The sequence below is a fragment of the Hippoglossus hippoglossus genome, chromosome 3 (assembly GCF_009819705.1).
Source record: "Hippoglossus hippoglossus isolate fHipHip1 chromosome 3, fHipHip1.pri, whole genome shotgun sequence".
NCBI classification, from domain to species: Eukaryota; Metazoa; Chordata; class Actinopteri; order Pleuronectiformes; family Pleuronectidae; genus Hippoglossus; species Hippoglossus hippoglossus.
This window is the reverse complement of record NC_047153.1, coordinates 28,608,076-28,625,375: the sequence shown is the minus strand read 5'-3', so window position 1 is coordinate 28,625,375 and position 17,300 is coordinate 28,608,076. Positions and strand designations below refer to the sequence as shown.

General features: G+C 42.1%; 1 protein-coding gene across 1 annotated transcript in view; it reads left to right on the top strand.

Moving 5' to 3' along the window:
- Positions 1 to 17,300, top strand: part of znf536 (zinc finger protein 536) — a 195,931-nt gene that overhangs the window by 38,777 nt on the left and 139,854 nt on the right. The window contains 1 exon segment of the mRNA XM_034578747.1: positions 4,800 to 4,934. The gene's annotated coding sequence lies outside the window, so the exon portion shown is untranslated.

The window sequence follows — 17,300 nt, the reverse complement described above, 5'->3', positions numbered from 1 at the left end:
GTTTTGCTCCTCACACCTCGCCCGGGGAGAAGGGTAGGGAGCTTAGTTCCTTACACCTGCCACTGTCTTTACTGTTATAGTGCTGGAAATTGGCGTGGGGCACACTTATTGTTGGTCTGCGAAGGACAGTAGGTCCCATTTGCATACATGGCCACCAGTTGGTAAAGTGAGTGGGAGTGTATCATGTATCAATGCAGTAGATTGAACTTGTGATGGCCCTTATATCAGTAACTGCTCAGAGCCTCGCTCAACCAGGTTGAAAAGAACCAAAACAAGCGGTTGCTATGTAGATAGCTGTAACGAAAGTGACGTTAGATTCCAAATCCGATTTACATTCCTGCGTGTGGCATTGAGAGATAAATCAAATTGTACCTCAAGTGAATAAGGGAATGGAGATGAAATGAAATACCCAAATGCTGCCTCCACTGGGGCCTGATTGAGTTCAGGTGGCTGGAAAGTATCTCACCCAGGGCTAGTTGTCAGTGAAGGATCTGCTGTCTTCTCATCTCTCTGTGCTGCAGGGCTAACTAGTGAACATCGGGTGAGTTGCTCTGACGGATGTTTGTGTGCCTCCTGTGTTGCTGGGGGACGGGCCGTTGACACACTTCATATTTCAAAGGCGAGGTCTGAGGAAGAAATGAAGATTGATGTGGAAAAATGGTGCAGCAACCCATTGCCCATTTGATACATATATTATCATTTACACTTGCGTGACACCTTTGTGCATGTCTTTACATCTATATATACATATGCAAGGGCTTGATTCAAGGCGCCACACGTTCACGTAAGGGGGTGGGCTTCCTCTGTTATTATAGACATGAGATATAATTGCATTTGATCTCCAAATAAACAGGGAATCAGTCCATCTCCTTGGTGGAGATGGCAGATGTGATGGACGAGCGCATTAGTGGCGAGGACAACATTAGATTTGCTCAAAATTATTGATCTTTTGTTTGTGAGCCAAGTCGGCAATAAATAACAGTGCATGGGAGATGTGACTCATTATCACCGTGCCAAAAGCCCGACAGACCTCTGTCAAAACACACTCTCCTTCCCCCCTTCTCTGCCTCCTTCCTTTCATCTCCGTCACTACAAACCAATTTAATCTGTTTTTAATCCTTCCCTCTTTTCTGTCGCCGGTGCATTTAATACAAGGCCTCACTGTCACTATCTGATTCCCTTAAAATTTTAATCCTGCACTGATAACCCTGTATTATTACACATTACACACACAGGCAGCAGGACACTCGCATACCGACACATATACACATGCAAATATGTACACACAACGGTTAGTGGCTCTCTCAGTGTTTTATTCCTTTTTACCTTCTTAGTGAAGAAAAAATCCTTTTATCACACAATGGGTAATTTATATCCATTACCAGCGTTTTCAATCCTTTTCAGCGCGGCTGTCACTGCCTTTGGCACACTCGTGATTAATGTGATCTAATAATAGTGTGCCATTATATTTCCTTTAGTAAAACATGTACCAACATCCTATTCAGCCCCACGAAATTCATTGCCCCTTAAAATATTTTCCCTTTTTTTGTTTGAAAGACAAGATTGCTGTTTTTTTTTCTCCATCTCGTTGCCTCCTAGGAGGTGATTATTTGTTGGGGTGTGTGGGGGGGATTAGTGATGGCACTTCCCTTATTTTCAGACACTTATGGGAATGATGAGAGGTGCAATGATTCACGGTGGTTTGTGTGGCTGTGTGTGCTTGTGTGTGTGTGTGTGTGTGTGTGTGTGTGTGCTTGCATGTGTGCGTGTGTGTGTAAGCTTGTTCTACAGGTCAGTGTTAGCATGTGGTCGAGTATAACATGGTGTGTGTGGCTGCATTGTTGACTGACAGAGCGAAGACGTTGAGAAAAGCAGATATATGTTCTTTCTAGACATTTAAAAATGTGTAGTTTACCGTGGCCCAAAAATGATTTCATTTTCACAATTTTTTGCAAAACCTTTGTGCCTATATTCGGTTTTATTCTTTGGACTGAAAAATGTATTTCACTGAAAAATTTAGCTAATATTTTTATTGATGATATAAAAATGATTTAGTAATAACGTTAGTTGTAAATATTGTCTTAAATTACTGATTTTGTAAAAAAAAATTATTCATATAAGCGTCAACACCCCTTACTACAAATTAATCCACTTTTTTTCTAGGTAGTTTGTAGGTTGGTGGTTTGGAATGGGTGATGGGGAGGAAAGATGCTCTCCATGGAATGTGACGAGGATTAGGTGTGTGTGTGTGTGTGTGTGTGTGTGTGTGTGTGTGTGTGTGTGTGTGTGTGTGTGTGTGTGTGTGTGTGTGTGTGCGCGTGTGTGTTGCCAGGGAGGTGGTCCAGCAGTGGGCTCTGCTTCCTCCCAGCCGGACAGCCTGAGCCAGTCTGCCACTCATGGGGCACGTTTCAGGCGGGGAGGTGCCAACGCGTGCAGACACACACACACACACACGCACGCACGCACACAAACACACATATATGCATGCATGCATGTATGAAGTTGTGCACAGACCCACACTGTCCTGGCTCACTCCCACAAAGCGGGTTAACCCTTACTGGGTTCTTAGACTTGTATCCAGGATGAACAGGTGGTCCCACAAAACATGGGCATCCATTTCCTCATGACTTATCCCAGAGTGTGTATGTGTGTGCATGCGTGTTGTGACGAGGGAGGGGTAGACAGAGACATGGGAATAGAAAAAAAAAGGACTACACAAGACTATACATGACTGTGTGGCTGCAGCACACCTTTTGTATGTGTGGGGGTTTTGTATGGTACCAGGGTGGCTGGTGTATAGAGCAGCTTGCGGAGGGTCCCGCCACTGTGTGAAATTGACATCAGATGGCCGTTGTGACAAGAGCAATATTACATCCAACTTCCATTTAGCAAGGGACAGCTAATATATGTGTGCCGAGTGAACGCTTGTTTGTGTGTGTGTTCATCAGCACCTGACCCCAGAATCTGACCACACCAAACACAGCTGCCAACACTTTACATCTATATCCCCCCCCTACCCTCTCCGTGCCTCTCTGCTTTTTCCCCTCATTTTTTTTTATCTTGAATCCCTTCATCCAGCATCCTTCCATTAAATATAACTTGTATTGAGCCACATCTTATTCCCTTCAATCTTCCTTCCCCTCATGTCTCAAGTGATCCCTTCCCAGCAGAGAAAATCGAAGGTAAACCACTTCTAAGGCAAAAAATGGCGCACACCACTTTGGCTGTTTTAAATATCACCCTCTGATAGATGCACAGTTATGATACTTGCTTTGGTAAAACACGTCAGAATCACAATATTTCTTGTTCATCATCTGGCGGCTGCGATAATGCAAGTTACACTCAGCATCTGGGTGCTGCAGCACATAGCGGAGACCTTCTCTGCCTTTTGATAACATGGCTCAGTTTTACTACACTTTGTTTGTTCTTTTGTGATTATTCTGTGGCTCAGCCCCTCGAAACCCCAGACACTTGAAACAGACATTTTGGAAAATATGAGCAAGTAAGCAAAGTGAAGGGGAGAAGGGCAGAAGGAAGAATGGAGCTAAGGAGATAAACATAAACAGAGAGGGAGAAAAAGAAGGTTTCTCTCTGAGTCAGCGGCTTTTAGCAAAGTCTGATTAAACGAGGTGGGAAACCGCTTGGGGTAGTAAATAACAGAGGTGTCAAAATGTTGTTTAATGACCTGGATATCTACTGCATGAAATATATAGCTGCACATCTATGCAGGAGCATTAAGGCATTTCTCTAATGCCTTAATGTGCAGGGGAGTTCAGATGTTTAAAACAACTTAGTGGGAGTGAAGGGGGAAGATCACTGTATAGGGTCTCCTGACAAAAGAGTTGCTTATCGTTGTTTTGATGTTGGAAAAATAATGATACACACAATGCACAAATCAAGAGGAACCTTTTGGCAAATATTAACTGTAGAACACCTTTTTTTTCAAATTTACCTACACTAAATAATACATTGTCTGAGTCTACAGCTGAAAGATAATAAGAAAATCTGTCAAATAAATTATCAATCAAGACCTACTGCAAATCACCAGATTTTTATGTATGGATACTAAAATACTCTTCAAACTGGAACTTGTCAATTCTCACTTATTGTGTTTTTCATTAAAACTCAGTTGCACAAATGAATTAGTCTAAACAGTTTGCACATTTTATTTGGGATTCCTCATGTTTGCCATATTATACAGCAACAGCAGATATATTTATCATATGATGGTTCAGAAGCTTAGAGCTCCATTATTGTCACATACCAATGTAATGGGTGGCACGTTCATTCATTAAAAAATAACAAACATAAACATGCAAATAAGCACTGCAGTTTATTTTGACTCACACTATGGCCTGTTATTTAAGATTTCTGCCTTGAGTAGAAACTACTGACACAGAAAGACACATACAGAAATATGTGAGGGATTAGCACTCATCTTCTTTATTCTAAATAATTATGTGGTGGTTTGGTTTTTACATGTCATATGAGCCTATTGTTATTGGAATATGGGCAAAATATAAAAAAAATTCAGAATGAAGAAAAGTTGGTGTGTGAACAGGGGGCAGAGGGAGAATGAGCAGTGAGCTGGAGGTAATCAGAGGTTATTGCAGAGCAGTCAGCAGTACATCAGTCAATTTACCTTCCCCTCCTTTTACCAGGGGGGAAACCCCTTCTAGACGAGGGGGTGCGGGAAGCAGGGATGGGGGGAGGGAAGGAAGGGGAATAGTGGTGGCGGTGAACTCAGCAATTTTCCTTATCTTCTTTTTTTTCTGTCTCTCTCTGTTACCGTCTCGCAGGGCTCCCTGATCAGTGTCGACCAGAAGCGGAGCTGAAGCTGTCGCTGGCTTAACGGGGCTAAGCACACTGTCACGCTGTCTAAGAAGCTACCCACCCACAGTCTGAGGTGACTCAGGGCTTCCACAAAAGAGGAGGTGAGGAGGTGAAGGAGGGGAAAGGAGAATGATAGAGGTTGGAGGGAAGGAGACCCGGGGTGGAGAGGGAAGCAAAGGAAATGATGACAGTGGACTCATTTGGGTATTTGTGATGGCACTCTTGCATGATTAGGTAAAATTCAACTGAGGGGGGAGGAAGACAAAATTGGGGAGAAAAGAGTGTGAGTTGGGACAAAGAGGAGAACTGTCTCATAAGCCTTGGCTACAGGTATCCACCTTCTTTTGTCTGTATGGTGTGATGATGACGATCACTATGATGATGAGGATGATCATCATAATCACACACAGATGCACACATTTATGGGCACACACACACACACACACACACACCCACGTCTGCTACATGTAGACGTACAGGGCCCGCATGGGCATAACGACAGATAATTCCTATTTAATCCCATCAGTTATCCTTTGTAGTAGGGTTACTCTGTCTATCTTAAAGTCCAAGCTGGCTGTCTCTTATCTCCTGTGTCATTCTTCTCTCCAGTGCCCAGACCAGAGGCTGTGTATGGTCTAGCTTATGTAATATAGGTATGCATGAGAGTGTGTGACTTGACCTACGTCTGAGGGCTTAAGATACGGGAGGGGAGTGCAAAAAGTGCAGCTGAAGCCCAGGAAGGTGTGAGGAGAAGTGTGGGCCTTAGAAACGTAGCGTTTGTCTGTTTGACAAGACTGAAGTGGAAACCCTGCAGGCCTGCGCGACCCGGGCCTGATGCTCTGACATGCTCCGAGGACGCGAGGTTAGTTCACCCGGTAGCTATTTCTTATCCAGCTGTGGAAATGCATCTACAGTCATATCAGGAATATCTAGCCAAGGTGTGGATGGACATCTTGCATTCATCTGTTAATAGTAGGGCCTAATACATGTAGCCATGGTAGTGATTTATTTCAGTTGATATTAAAGTGTGGATTTAGTGTGATGCTGCTTTGGCATCTTAACTCAGTAACATGACAGAGTTAGTGAACTCTTCCCTCATCCTTTCCTTTGCCAAATTTGGACACTGACACTAAATGAATCTGTCATAATTCATATATGAGTGGGAGGATGATATATATATCTTTACTATATATACTCTATGTGTCTGTGTGTGTGCGGCTGTGAGTGGTTGTAAAGTGAAGCATTATGGCAAAAAAAAAAGCCTGAATAATTTAGTGCTCACATTATTTTCTAATGCCATTCTTTAGAATCTGACTGCGTCACTCTAACAAATGCCTATGATGGAAAGTTCAGGGGATTTTGGAGGGCGCCTGTGAACAGTGAGTGATGGCAACCAGCCGACTCTCAGCTCCCTCTTGTCTACCAGCGGCTCCATGTGAGCCCCATGCACCATATTCCTGTCTCAGAACTAACGGCGTGGTGAATCGAAACAAAAAGGCCACATATTTTATTTATGTGTCAAAAGTGGGTTGAAAGGAGTGTAAGAAGGAGGGAGCAGGGTGTATCACTCTATCCGTCGGTTGATATCATTCCATCCGTGCGGATCAATTCTCCCAGACAGAGGGAGATAAGAAAGGAGCGGGTGCACAAAAGAGGGAGAGAGGGGAGGAAGAAGAGCTGAAATGGTGGTTGTATTGATTTGTCAAAGAAATACAGCGTTGCGTGTTTTGCTTAAACATCCACATAAACCTGAGCTGTCAGAGGTGGGCGGTCATATGCTGACATTTGACCACACAGACATGGATTGTGGATTTTCTGCTTGGCTTAGCTGTACATAGTTTGAACCATCAGCTTTATGTGGTAACAGGCAAAGTGGCCCCTGCACACTGCGCACTCAGAGCCTCACAGCCTCCTATGAAAAACTCCAAATTTCCCAATGTTCCTCCGCAGATATGACCTAGACGTGATCATGGATAATATGTTAGTCATTAAATTCCCATTTTCTTTTTTTTATGACAACATGTTTCTAGCCTGCTATTTATAGAGGTATTCATGGTTTTAATATTTTAGACCCAACCTGAAATAAATAAATCTCATAGGCTACTTATTTTCCAGACATAAGCTCAGCTTCAGTTTCCTTGTCAGAGCAAAGCTCCATTTAGAAGTTCACACTTCTCGTTCTCGTTCTCACTCTCACCTTATAACACACCTGATACCACATATGCTCAAGTCCATTCCACTTGGATATTGAACACTGACCTGAGACCTGGGGTAGTAAAACAAGACCTGACCATGGCTGAATAGAGTTCGAGGGACTTCAGGTGTCTGTGTTTAATGAATAAATCCTCATTTCATCTACTTAAAATATCACGTCACACTTTAAGATTCTCTTAAAGTGTTTCCAACTTTTCCATCCTGACAGTCACTACTTGACACCAGTTTAACCTCATATTCTTTTGTTACAGTCCACAATATCCACGCCCCCCTACGGGAAAAAAAATGTGTTTTTTAAACACATCCATGCATCTGCAGCTGCTTAAGCTCATCACATTCCTAAATTGTGAATAACCACAGCAGCCTTAGTGAGAGTGGAAAGAAAAAAAATACAAGATATAACCTCAATTAAGACCACCCACGCAAATTTAGCTGACCGCTGTGAAATTCTTACATCTAGAAAAGACTAAGACAGCAAATTTGTGCTTAATGGGTTCAAGGAATTTGCCACTGATCCTTTCGCGTCCATCTACTCTACAAAAAAAATGTAGTCAGTCGCATATTTGAGCATGTGAGATTACATACCTGGCACAAGGGAGGGCAGGAGCAGTTAAAGAAAACTGGAGAAAAGAGCAGAGAGTGTGCACAGGGCCATAAAACGGATAGTTTAACCATTGATCGAGAGCAGTGGTGGAAATGGCAGCTGTAAATCAATTTTATCTTGGAGCAGCTAAAGAGTGTTTTCTAATGAGGTTAATGCCACATAATGGCTAAATTTCTCTGCTTAAAAGATGCCCTCAAGGTGGTGGCGAGAGATAGATGTCGCCGTGGAAAGTTTAACACCTCACCATTCGAAACAAAGCAGAGGGATGCCTTCATGTTTCAGGGAGTTTGCATCTTAAAGCATGTTAAAGCTTTATTCGCAAGGTTTCAGGGGGTCATTCTATCATCCAGTACATCTTTGTCAGGACAGTTGTTTGATCGATAGACAGATCTATCTGTAGCGGTGACAGTTCTTTAATTGTATTTGTTTAAGCATTTCAATCTGTGTTGTCCACATCCAATATGATGAGTTCCTTCCTCATCATAACCACCACTACTAAATTCTGTGCCATTTGCACAGAGCAGTTTTTGGGATACCACTCGTCATACCAGTCGGTAGCAGGCAGGGTAGCATGTCAAACTGGAACTGGCCAGGTATTGAAAAGACACAAGCACTAATAGATTATGAATCAAGTTGACCTCTGGCAAATAGTCATGTTAATGAAATCCATTGTGTTATGGGAGATGAGGCCTGAGTGGTGAAGACCAGAGGGCTTAACAATGGCAACAAAACAAACCTTCAAGTCCTGCATCCATATACACACGCAGGTTGCACTAGGGTTAAGCTAAGGTGGGTTTATAAAGACCCTTCTTTTAGAGCCCAATTCTTTTCCAATATGGTCAACCATCTCTCTATTTTCTAAGAATTACCAATGTCTGGGTCATGGTGGCAACTGGCTAAACAAAGTACCTTGATGTGATCTAGCCTGGGAAATTTTTCCAATGTGGCAGTACCTGCATCTATTGCGGATGCACCCCTCCACATTGATGTAGTCAGGACACAACCCAATTAGAAACTGGAAAACAACACAACTGGCTGCTCTTTATGAAGCTCCTGTACTGCTTCTAAAAGAAGAGAAACAATCCTAAGGTCTCCACTCCTTACCACTGTAAAAACTGGGCTTAAAATCAAATGTTTTCATAGTGAAAACATTAGATTGCCCCTGCAGGTGTAATCTCATCTGAATGGAAAAAGAAATGCAACTTTAAAGGGTTTAAAACTCTGGATATCAGATCGACAAAATTGTGTAGTCGTTGGTTTACTATGCCTTTGTGTATTGAATGTTTTTTTTGTGTCTTCACCAGACAGTTTAGGCAAAAGCATACCAGTCTGAACAGTTTGGGAACTAAAAGAATCACAATAAGATATTATTTATCAACCCACATCTCAAGTTTTACTGTCTTGCTAACTGAAAGTGCTTCTTGTGCCTGGTTTGGTCCGAGAAGTGGATGGTACTGGCACAACTGGTATGTGCAGGGATTCCCAATGCTCCCAGTATGAAGATTTATCACAAGCTAGCTCACTAGCATGTTAGCAGATGCAGACATGTTGAAATATTAGATTACACTAATTACATTAGATAGTAATGGAAGCAGAAGGAATCCTCTTTGTCTCCTTTTTAGAGAGATCCGAGGAGTCTCTAAGCTGTAAACTAGACTCCACCATAATATTGTTGATGGAAAGCAGCTCACAATCAGCAAGTGTCTTTTTTCTGATGTGGAGACACTGTGCAGCTTTGCATTACAGGGGGAGCTTGGATAAGACTGCCGAATAGGCTTTATGAATTATGAACATTAAGGAATTCTAAATCATATCCATCAAACTGATGGTGGATGTAGCACTGATGCAGGCTATTAAAGAAATTTGATTCAGTCCAACACTGACCATATACTGCATCACTCTAACCATATTGTATTCACTCAATACCAACACCAGAAAGGCAACCATTAAAACAGACAGAGGATATGTAGACACATACTTAAAATAATGCGATCATAGAGAACAGTGCCTTTAAACCACTCTCAGTGTGTGTGTGTGTGTGTGTGAGTGTGTGTGTGTGTGTGAGTGTGTGTGAGTGTGTGTGTGTGTGAAAAATTTGAGTACAACCAGCGTGCAGCATGAAACTTAAGGAAAGTTCATCTCCACAGACCTCTAGCATTGATCACTGGGGCCCTAAAGCTATTATCATGATCTAATTAGGTTTAACATAAGTCTGTGTCACGGCCCGGTGCAAGGCTGCCTTGTCCCCAATTCCACACTTTCACAGCATCCCTATTTAAAAATAGCACACATGTGCCACACATACATGCAGCGAATACTAATGCTTTTCGTTTCCTTTTATTTTACTGGTTACACTGATGTCTACTTTAAAGTCGGACAGAGGTCTAAGCTGGGGAAAATTATGTAATTCAGGAGGCAATGAATGAGTGTGGGGATATTCTCCTAGGTCTCTCTTCTCATGTGGATGTAGACGTTAGTACTCCGACATCTGGTCAAAGAGAATTTAATGTAATTTGTGGAAAAATTTACTATAACCACTGATTTTGAAATGACAGTCTGGAAGAATCTTGCTCCATGCATTGCATATAACTGTTGCTCCATGCAGTTATGATGATCTGGCTTTCGCTACGTATATTGTTTTAATCAGCAGTAAAAAAAGCCTCTGGACATATCGTACATTTTACAGTATAATGTCTGAATTCTGTTGTGTCAAACCAACTTCGGAGCCTTAACCCGTTTTGCCTTTATTTTCCCCCTCTTATTGTTTCAATATTCACAGTGATTTTTATTTGGAGAAACGTAGGAAGCTCGGTGCTTTGATTCCACTCTGCATGTCAAAGTGTCTTTGGGCAAGATACTGAACCCCAATAACCCCTGTTGGTTGTGCTGTGAGTGTGAATGGGTTCATGGCACATAGTGTAAAGCGCTACGAGTAGTGGATAAGACTAGGAAAGGGTTGCATAAGTGAAGTCCATTTACCATTTACCATTAACCATTTCTGTTTTCTTTTGAGAATATAACCCGCATGTCTCACAGTTCTGATGTAATTGGACACTAAACTGACTTTTAGCTGGTCCTCCTCCCATCTGCTCTCTCTGTATTCGTTTGAGCTAAGAGTCGCAGATGAATCTGAATTCCCAAGGCTCAAAAAGCATAGAAGGTGAAACATGCAGCCAGTGACCTAATAAGAAGACCTTTGAAGCGTGCTCATTAATAATGCTGTCCAAAAATATTCTGTAATAGAATATACTATATTTAATTTGTTTTATGTACCTTATATCTGGGCTGTGCTACTTTAATACAGCCGTGAATTACCTACTCTGACACCTTATTTATTTTCAACATGATTAGCGGCAGTGGTGTGCATGGCTGACGCAGTTGGTGGCTGTGGCCCACTGCACACACATTAATGGGTTCATGATGCCATCACACAGGTAATATTGAATGAGCCAAGACCTGCCACCCACCCATCCACCCAACAACACCAACATTAAAGCTTACACACAGTCTGGGTACTCTGCGGCCTCTTGGCCTCTTCACAAAGCAACTTTTTTTGCCATGTTGTACAATTTCGGTGTACACTACAGCCTTATTATTTCAGGGCCAGTTTGAGGAACCATGCTTCAGTCCCCATATAAGGGAAAGCAAGTCCACAAAAAAATAGTGTGAAGAGGACTCCCCTCCCCTTCATTCCTCCTGTGTCTGCTGTTATTATGAATAGTAGCAGTAACAGAGAAAAGCATATACTCCATTCGAAGTTGTTCATGGTTTTTGAAGGACCACTCTCAACTCCCCTCACCCTCCGCCCACCACCACCCCAGTCTTTTGATTGATATGTGAAATCCGTCTCTCCCCGCAGCTCTAAAGGCAGTCCCTATGTGTGTCTGAAAGGTGCTCATTGTTGAGTGGAGACCACTTTGTCAAGAAACAATCCTGTTCCCAAGGAAGCTGAGAATGTCTTAAAAAAGATACAGGCCCTTATTGTGTACATTGGGGAACTTTAATTTTGTGTGTGAGGTCATTTTAATCCTGATGAATTTTTATAGTAGCGGTTGTAGTTCAATGGCTGGTTGCTCTAATGCTCTAAAGAAGGAGCAAAATAAAGGAAGAATGGGAAAGAATGAAATACCCACCCACAGGCCCAGTGAACAATCCTAAACTTAAAGTGTCACAGAGAGTGAGGAGGACGGGTAGAGGCCTTTGTTGATGGACACATTGGGATGTATTTAAGTTCTACAAAGGAGATTCCCTGAATGGAGGCTTGATTTTTGCTACAAGGTTTAAAATGCCCAGTCTAAGGATAGATTGGCATGGGATAAAGTTTGTGTAGGGTAATCTCTTTGGCTACAGAGGCTGATGCAAGTTGAACCACCCAAGACATTGCGTCTGAACTTGTGCCAAGAAGGAAAGGCAACAAACTCCTTAGACAGACATGCATCAATGGCACTACTAATGATATGATTGAGCATTCCTGATTGGGGTATTGATTGTTTTTAACTGCATTTTATTACATTTGACCTGGGCAAACCTTAACACTACAAGATTTGTTATGTCAGAGACTTATTCTTTATGATAATAGACCTCTAAGCCTTCTTCTTTTGAGCAAACTAATGGTCTTATTTGAGCAGCAGTTTGTCTTTTCATCTCGGCTGCGTGGCTGCTTTGTCGGTGGCTCACCCTCTGCCCTCTTGTAGCTTCAGACTGGATACAAGCCTATTAGACAGACGGATTGAAATGTAAACACCAAGAAGCTGAAAATGTGATCTTTTGAACTGGGTAAAGTTACTAGGATTTTCTACATTTTAGCAAATTAAAGCACTAGATAAACACATAACTTGTTTTATTTTGTTGCTTTCCTTAAAATGGTGCCCCCTTGCAGGAGGCCCGCTCATCACCATGGCGGCTAAATGGAAACTGGATCTTGTTTGAGCGACGGCAGAGTGAGACCAAACAGCGTGATTCATAATGGTTATTTATGTACCATGTAGCTGAGAATCAGCAGGGGGCAAAGGCATGGCTTTACTAAGTACATCTCTTTCTGCTTAGTTTCTCCTCAGTTGGGCTTGTGGCTTGTCTTTCTGGTAAATATTTCTCATATGGATACCGAAAATACATCATCTTGATGTTTTTGATCATTCCCCAAAATAACGAGTGTAGGAGTCTGCTATTCTCGAGCAAATAAATTAGGTGCATTCAAGTAAGTTTCACTGGTGCTTCGTGTCTGAGGCAGACAGATACATATACTGTGGCTTGGGTTAGTATTGGCAAAAGTTCTTCTTAATTCCTCCAAATTCCAGCCACTAGCAAACATACAAATAAACATACCACCACTGCTGTGGAATACAGCAGCTCAAGAAAGACTTTCTCCCCTCATGTCTTTCCTCTAACTGCCCTTTTTTCTTTCTCTAACTTTCCCCCCTCCCTCTGTTCTGAGATGCAGAGATCCAAGTGCGCGATGGTGCATTACTAAGGACACCTGCTCTGTTGATGTGGCCAGGCAGATTGACTGTGTGTGTGCCTGTGTGTGTGTGTGTCTGTGTGCACGCACGCATGCTTTTATTCATTCATCAATTTTTAGGCTGAGACTGGGACCAAACCTATCAAAATTGTTCTGAAGTCAATCTGTCCATTTCTGCCTCAAATTATGCATAATGGGCTTTTAATTTTGTGCCATGCAACTAGCTGAAACAGTGTCCTTCTCGATGCTTGGCCCCGGAAAATAGGAAGAAACTCAAACCGTGTGGTGATAAAGAAGTTAAATAGAGAAGTAGAGAACCACGGTCAAAACTCAGATGATGTTAGAGTGAGAAAAGAATGCATTAAATTAGATCCAATCCTCATATACCATTAATTTAGATCACCTTAAAACTTTTCATAATGAGGAAAAATGTATATGGTACAGTTAGCAGACACTGTTCTGGCTGTGAAATCTGAGTTTTGGAGGCTTCGCCCTCTGCAACGTCCCTGAGACACATGCACTGACCTTTGTATTCCTCTACTTGTCATTTCATTAGTTCCTCAAAAAAGAGAGAGAAAGAGAAAGTCCTCTTTCCAGAGGGTAAAATGAGCAGAGGAATGAGAGTTCAAAGCAGAGGAGTGCACAATATGTTCTGTTACATTATACTGTACTTTCTCTTTTGCTCTGAAAGGAGAAAAAGAGGGGAAGAGATGGAGGCAATCGGGGAACGAAAAGAAATACTTGCCACTTTATTATTGACATTTGAATGAGTTCTGTTCACATCCTCTCCTTAACCCCCACCCTGTGCCTCCCACTACACCCCCACTGAAATACAAAAAAAATCTTATTCACTTTGTATGTAGGTCACATTACAGTGGTGTCTAGCTATTGGACATGGGCTTAGATAACTGTTTGTCGAGTATTAAATGCTTTCGCTGCCTCAGCAGCCTCTGCCACTGGTATTTCTCACACAGCTGTGCAACTGAAAGGAGGCAGCGCTGCAGCAAAAATCATGTCACACACATACACACACACACACACATACAGACACAAGCTTTCAACTTCTGATGCTTTTTGTGTAGACTTAAAAAAAAATCTTGTTTGCATAAAACATTTACTTTTCTCATATAAAACTGCCTTATGTGAAGTTGAAAACCAGGTTTGAAAGTGAGTTAAAAGCACCATCTGTAAATGAGGACCGCTCTGTGGTGAATAGGAGGTAAACCCATTGACCTGAGGTGCTAACTCAAGCAGATGAATCTTTGCTTTTCTTTTCTCTTATCCCCGTTTGCTTTGGGTGACCTTGCACACCAGCCCTGATGCAGTGTGTTCCCATAGCACTGGCCGAAAGGTTTAGATAGGCTCCAGCTTGGCCAACGCTTTCCTCTAAAAACACCCCCGATGTTTTTTTACCCTTATCTCCTCAGTTGTACATTTGCTGCTCACTACATTAACCATAACCCCAAAAAATTGTCAGGCAGAGGTGTGGGACAGAGAAGGAAATTGCACCTGCTTTTATAGCAGCAGGATCCAGGCGAGGAGTGAAGTGTTCACTTAGAACAGAAAGGCAGGAGACAAGAGGGGCACCTCGCTGCTGTGCAGTTTTGCCCTCTGTTGTCTTTGCATGAAATGAAAGATGCAAGAAGTGTGTGTTTATATGTGTGGGGTTTTGTGTATTATCCTCCTTTCCCTCTGTCCTTTGTATGAAATGAGCCCAGATGGTGATTGATTTTTCAAGTGCTGACATCCCTGCTTGAGAAGGACCCCTCCTTTCCACACGCACACGCACACGCACACACACACACACACACACACACACACACACACACACACACACACAAAGAAACGCACACATACCCTTCTTTGTGCCGAGCAAGTGAGGCGCACTAACATCTCGGTGCCATCATCATCTTTGTGACTGCCAGCAACCACCATTGATCGACAAAAGTATGCATGCAAACAAACAGACGCACACACGCACACACACACACACACATACACGCAAGGACATCCACTCACAGTCATCCAAACACACTAGCAGAGAGCAAGAGGTCATTTTCTATCTGACGATACTTGCAGAAATGTAAACAGTCAAAATGAAATATTCAAAATCATACATAAAATCTGTCTTGACTTGAATACTGTTGAAAGGGTCAGCTGGAAAAAATATTAAGTCAATTAACAGAACATTAATCAACAGTTTTGTTAATCAGAAAAATATTGATTGTTCATCAAGTAAAAAATGCCAAATAATTAGCCTGTTCCAGATTCTAAACGAAGAACAATTTTATCTTCCTTAAATCACTGTACGTCTTATTTTTTTGTGTTTTAGACTGTTGCCCTGGCAATACAAGCAATTTGAAAGTATCACCCTGGGCTCTGAGAAACTGTTATGGGCAATTTTCGCTACTTTCTGACATTTTGAAATTAGTTTGACTTAACAGTTTAAATTGATTAATTCAAGCAATGACATTTAATACATGAACATTTCAGATTCTATATTTCAGGAAGACAAAGAGAGACACAAGTGAGTTTTTGGTGCTGGATATTTACATTGGTGGCATTTAAATGTAGATAAAATGTGTACAAGCTAGTTGAATCGAGTTAATATGAAACAAAAACAAGGTGTGAAAACAGTACATGAACTTATGAAAGAAAAAAACAACAAAAAAAGCAGCGATGGAAGAGTAACAGTATTCAGGGAATGTTTCCCTGGGAAAACACAGAGACGCAGAGCGATGGTAGGCAGGGGTAGGGTAAAGTGACGGAGAGCTGTATGCCACAGCAGCCCTATTGAGTTAAAGTGGCTGTGTGGCTAAATGATGTCATTGGCTAACTAGGCGTTCTCAGGCCATTGCCTCTGTTTGCGTGACTAAATACATACAATTAAGGCCTCGGCACTTCTCAATCTCTGTGAACTCATTGTTATCCCCGGGTTCAAGTGCACTGATAATGGGGGCCAGAGGAAAACAGGCGTAGCAGTGAGAGAGACAGAGAGCTGGTGGGTAAAATAGACATCTCATTAATAGTGGCATTCTCTTTCACCCCAACAGCGCTACTAAAGCCTTGCTCACTCATCTGTCCCCTTTTTCTGCCTGTTTTCTTTTTTTCCTATGGCTCTTTCTCTCTTTGTCTGACTTTTTTTTTTTTTTTTACCTTTTTCAGTTTCACATTAATTTTACATCGTTCTTTCCATCCCCCTCTGTTTCTGTGTCTCTTACCACTCTCCTCCTTTGTTTTGTGACAATGCTTTGTATACACAGTGTTTGTTCCCATACACTGGGTGGCTTTCACGTAGGGGCAGAGTATGACACACACCATTTACTATTGTAACCAGTTCCACATAGTGGATGGACTGCTTTCACCAATCATTTGACAGGTTGATGTGATCCTTCTAGGGACATAGGACGATGAAGAAATTGTTCCCTCTGAAGCGGGTTAAGAATTTTTTCCACTTCATTTTAGACTTCAGAATCTGCGTCTCTTAGAGCTATGATCCCAGTTGAAAGTGAGAAGCAGCTTTATCACCTATTTTGGACAACTTAAAAAACTAAAACACAAAAAACTATGAAATCCTTGAAATATCGCAATTGACCCTTAATGTTGCCCAGCTACAACAGTGGAGGTCACATTGTAGACACCCTCCCATGATACACATAAACGCACACACACACACACACACACACACACACACACACACACACACACACACACACACACACACACACACACATATATACAAGCCAGATCAAGTGTAATCGTCTAACGCGAGACTTCCCTGATGGCCTCAACACTTGACAGTGATGCCCTCAAGTCTCAGAGAAAACTCTGTAACTGGAGAACAATCGCTTCTGTCTGTCTTGAGTAACTGGATCACCATGCCGTCCTCCCTGCCCACAGGCATGCACACACACACACATCCTTGAGTGTGTACTGTAAAAATTAAGTTGCGACGGCCACAGCTTGTGGCAAAGTGAGTCCTTCTCTCCCACAGATATCTCTGCTCCTGAAGACACTGAAACACCTCATTTTCATACCTGGCTTTTTATGTAAAGCTTCTACGTACTTGCAAAACTGATGCCATTGTTACTGTTAATACAGCTGTGTTTATTAACATTATGAACCTTTAAATGGCCATGTAGCATGTCTGATTTCCATTGTGCGGACAACATTTTTGTCCCCATAATGTCA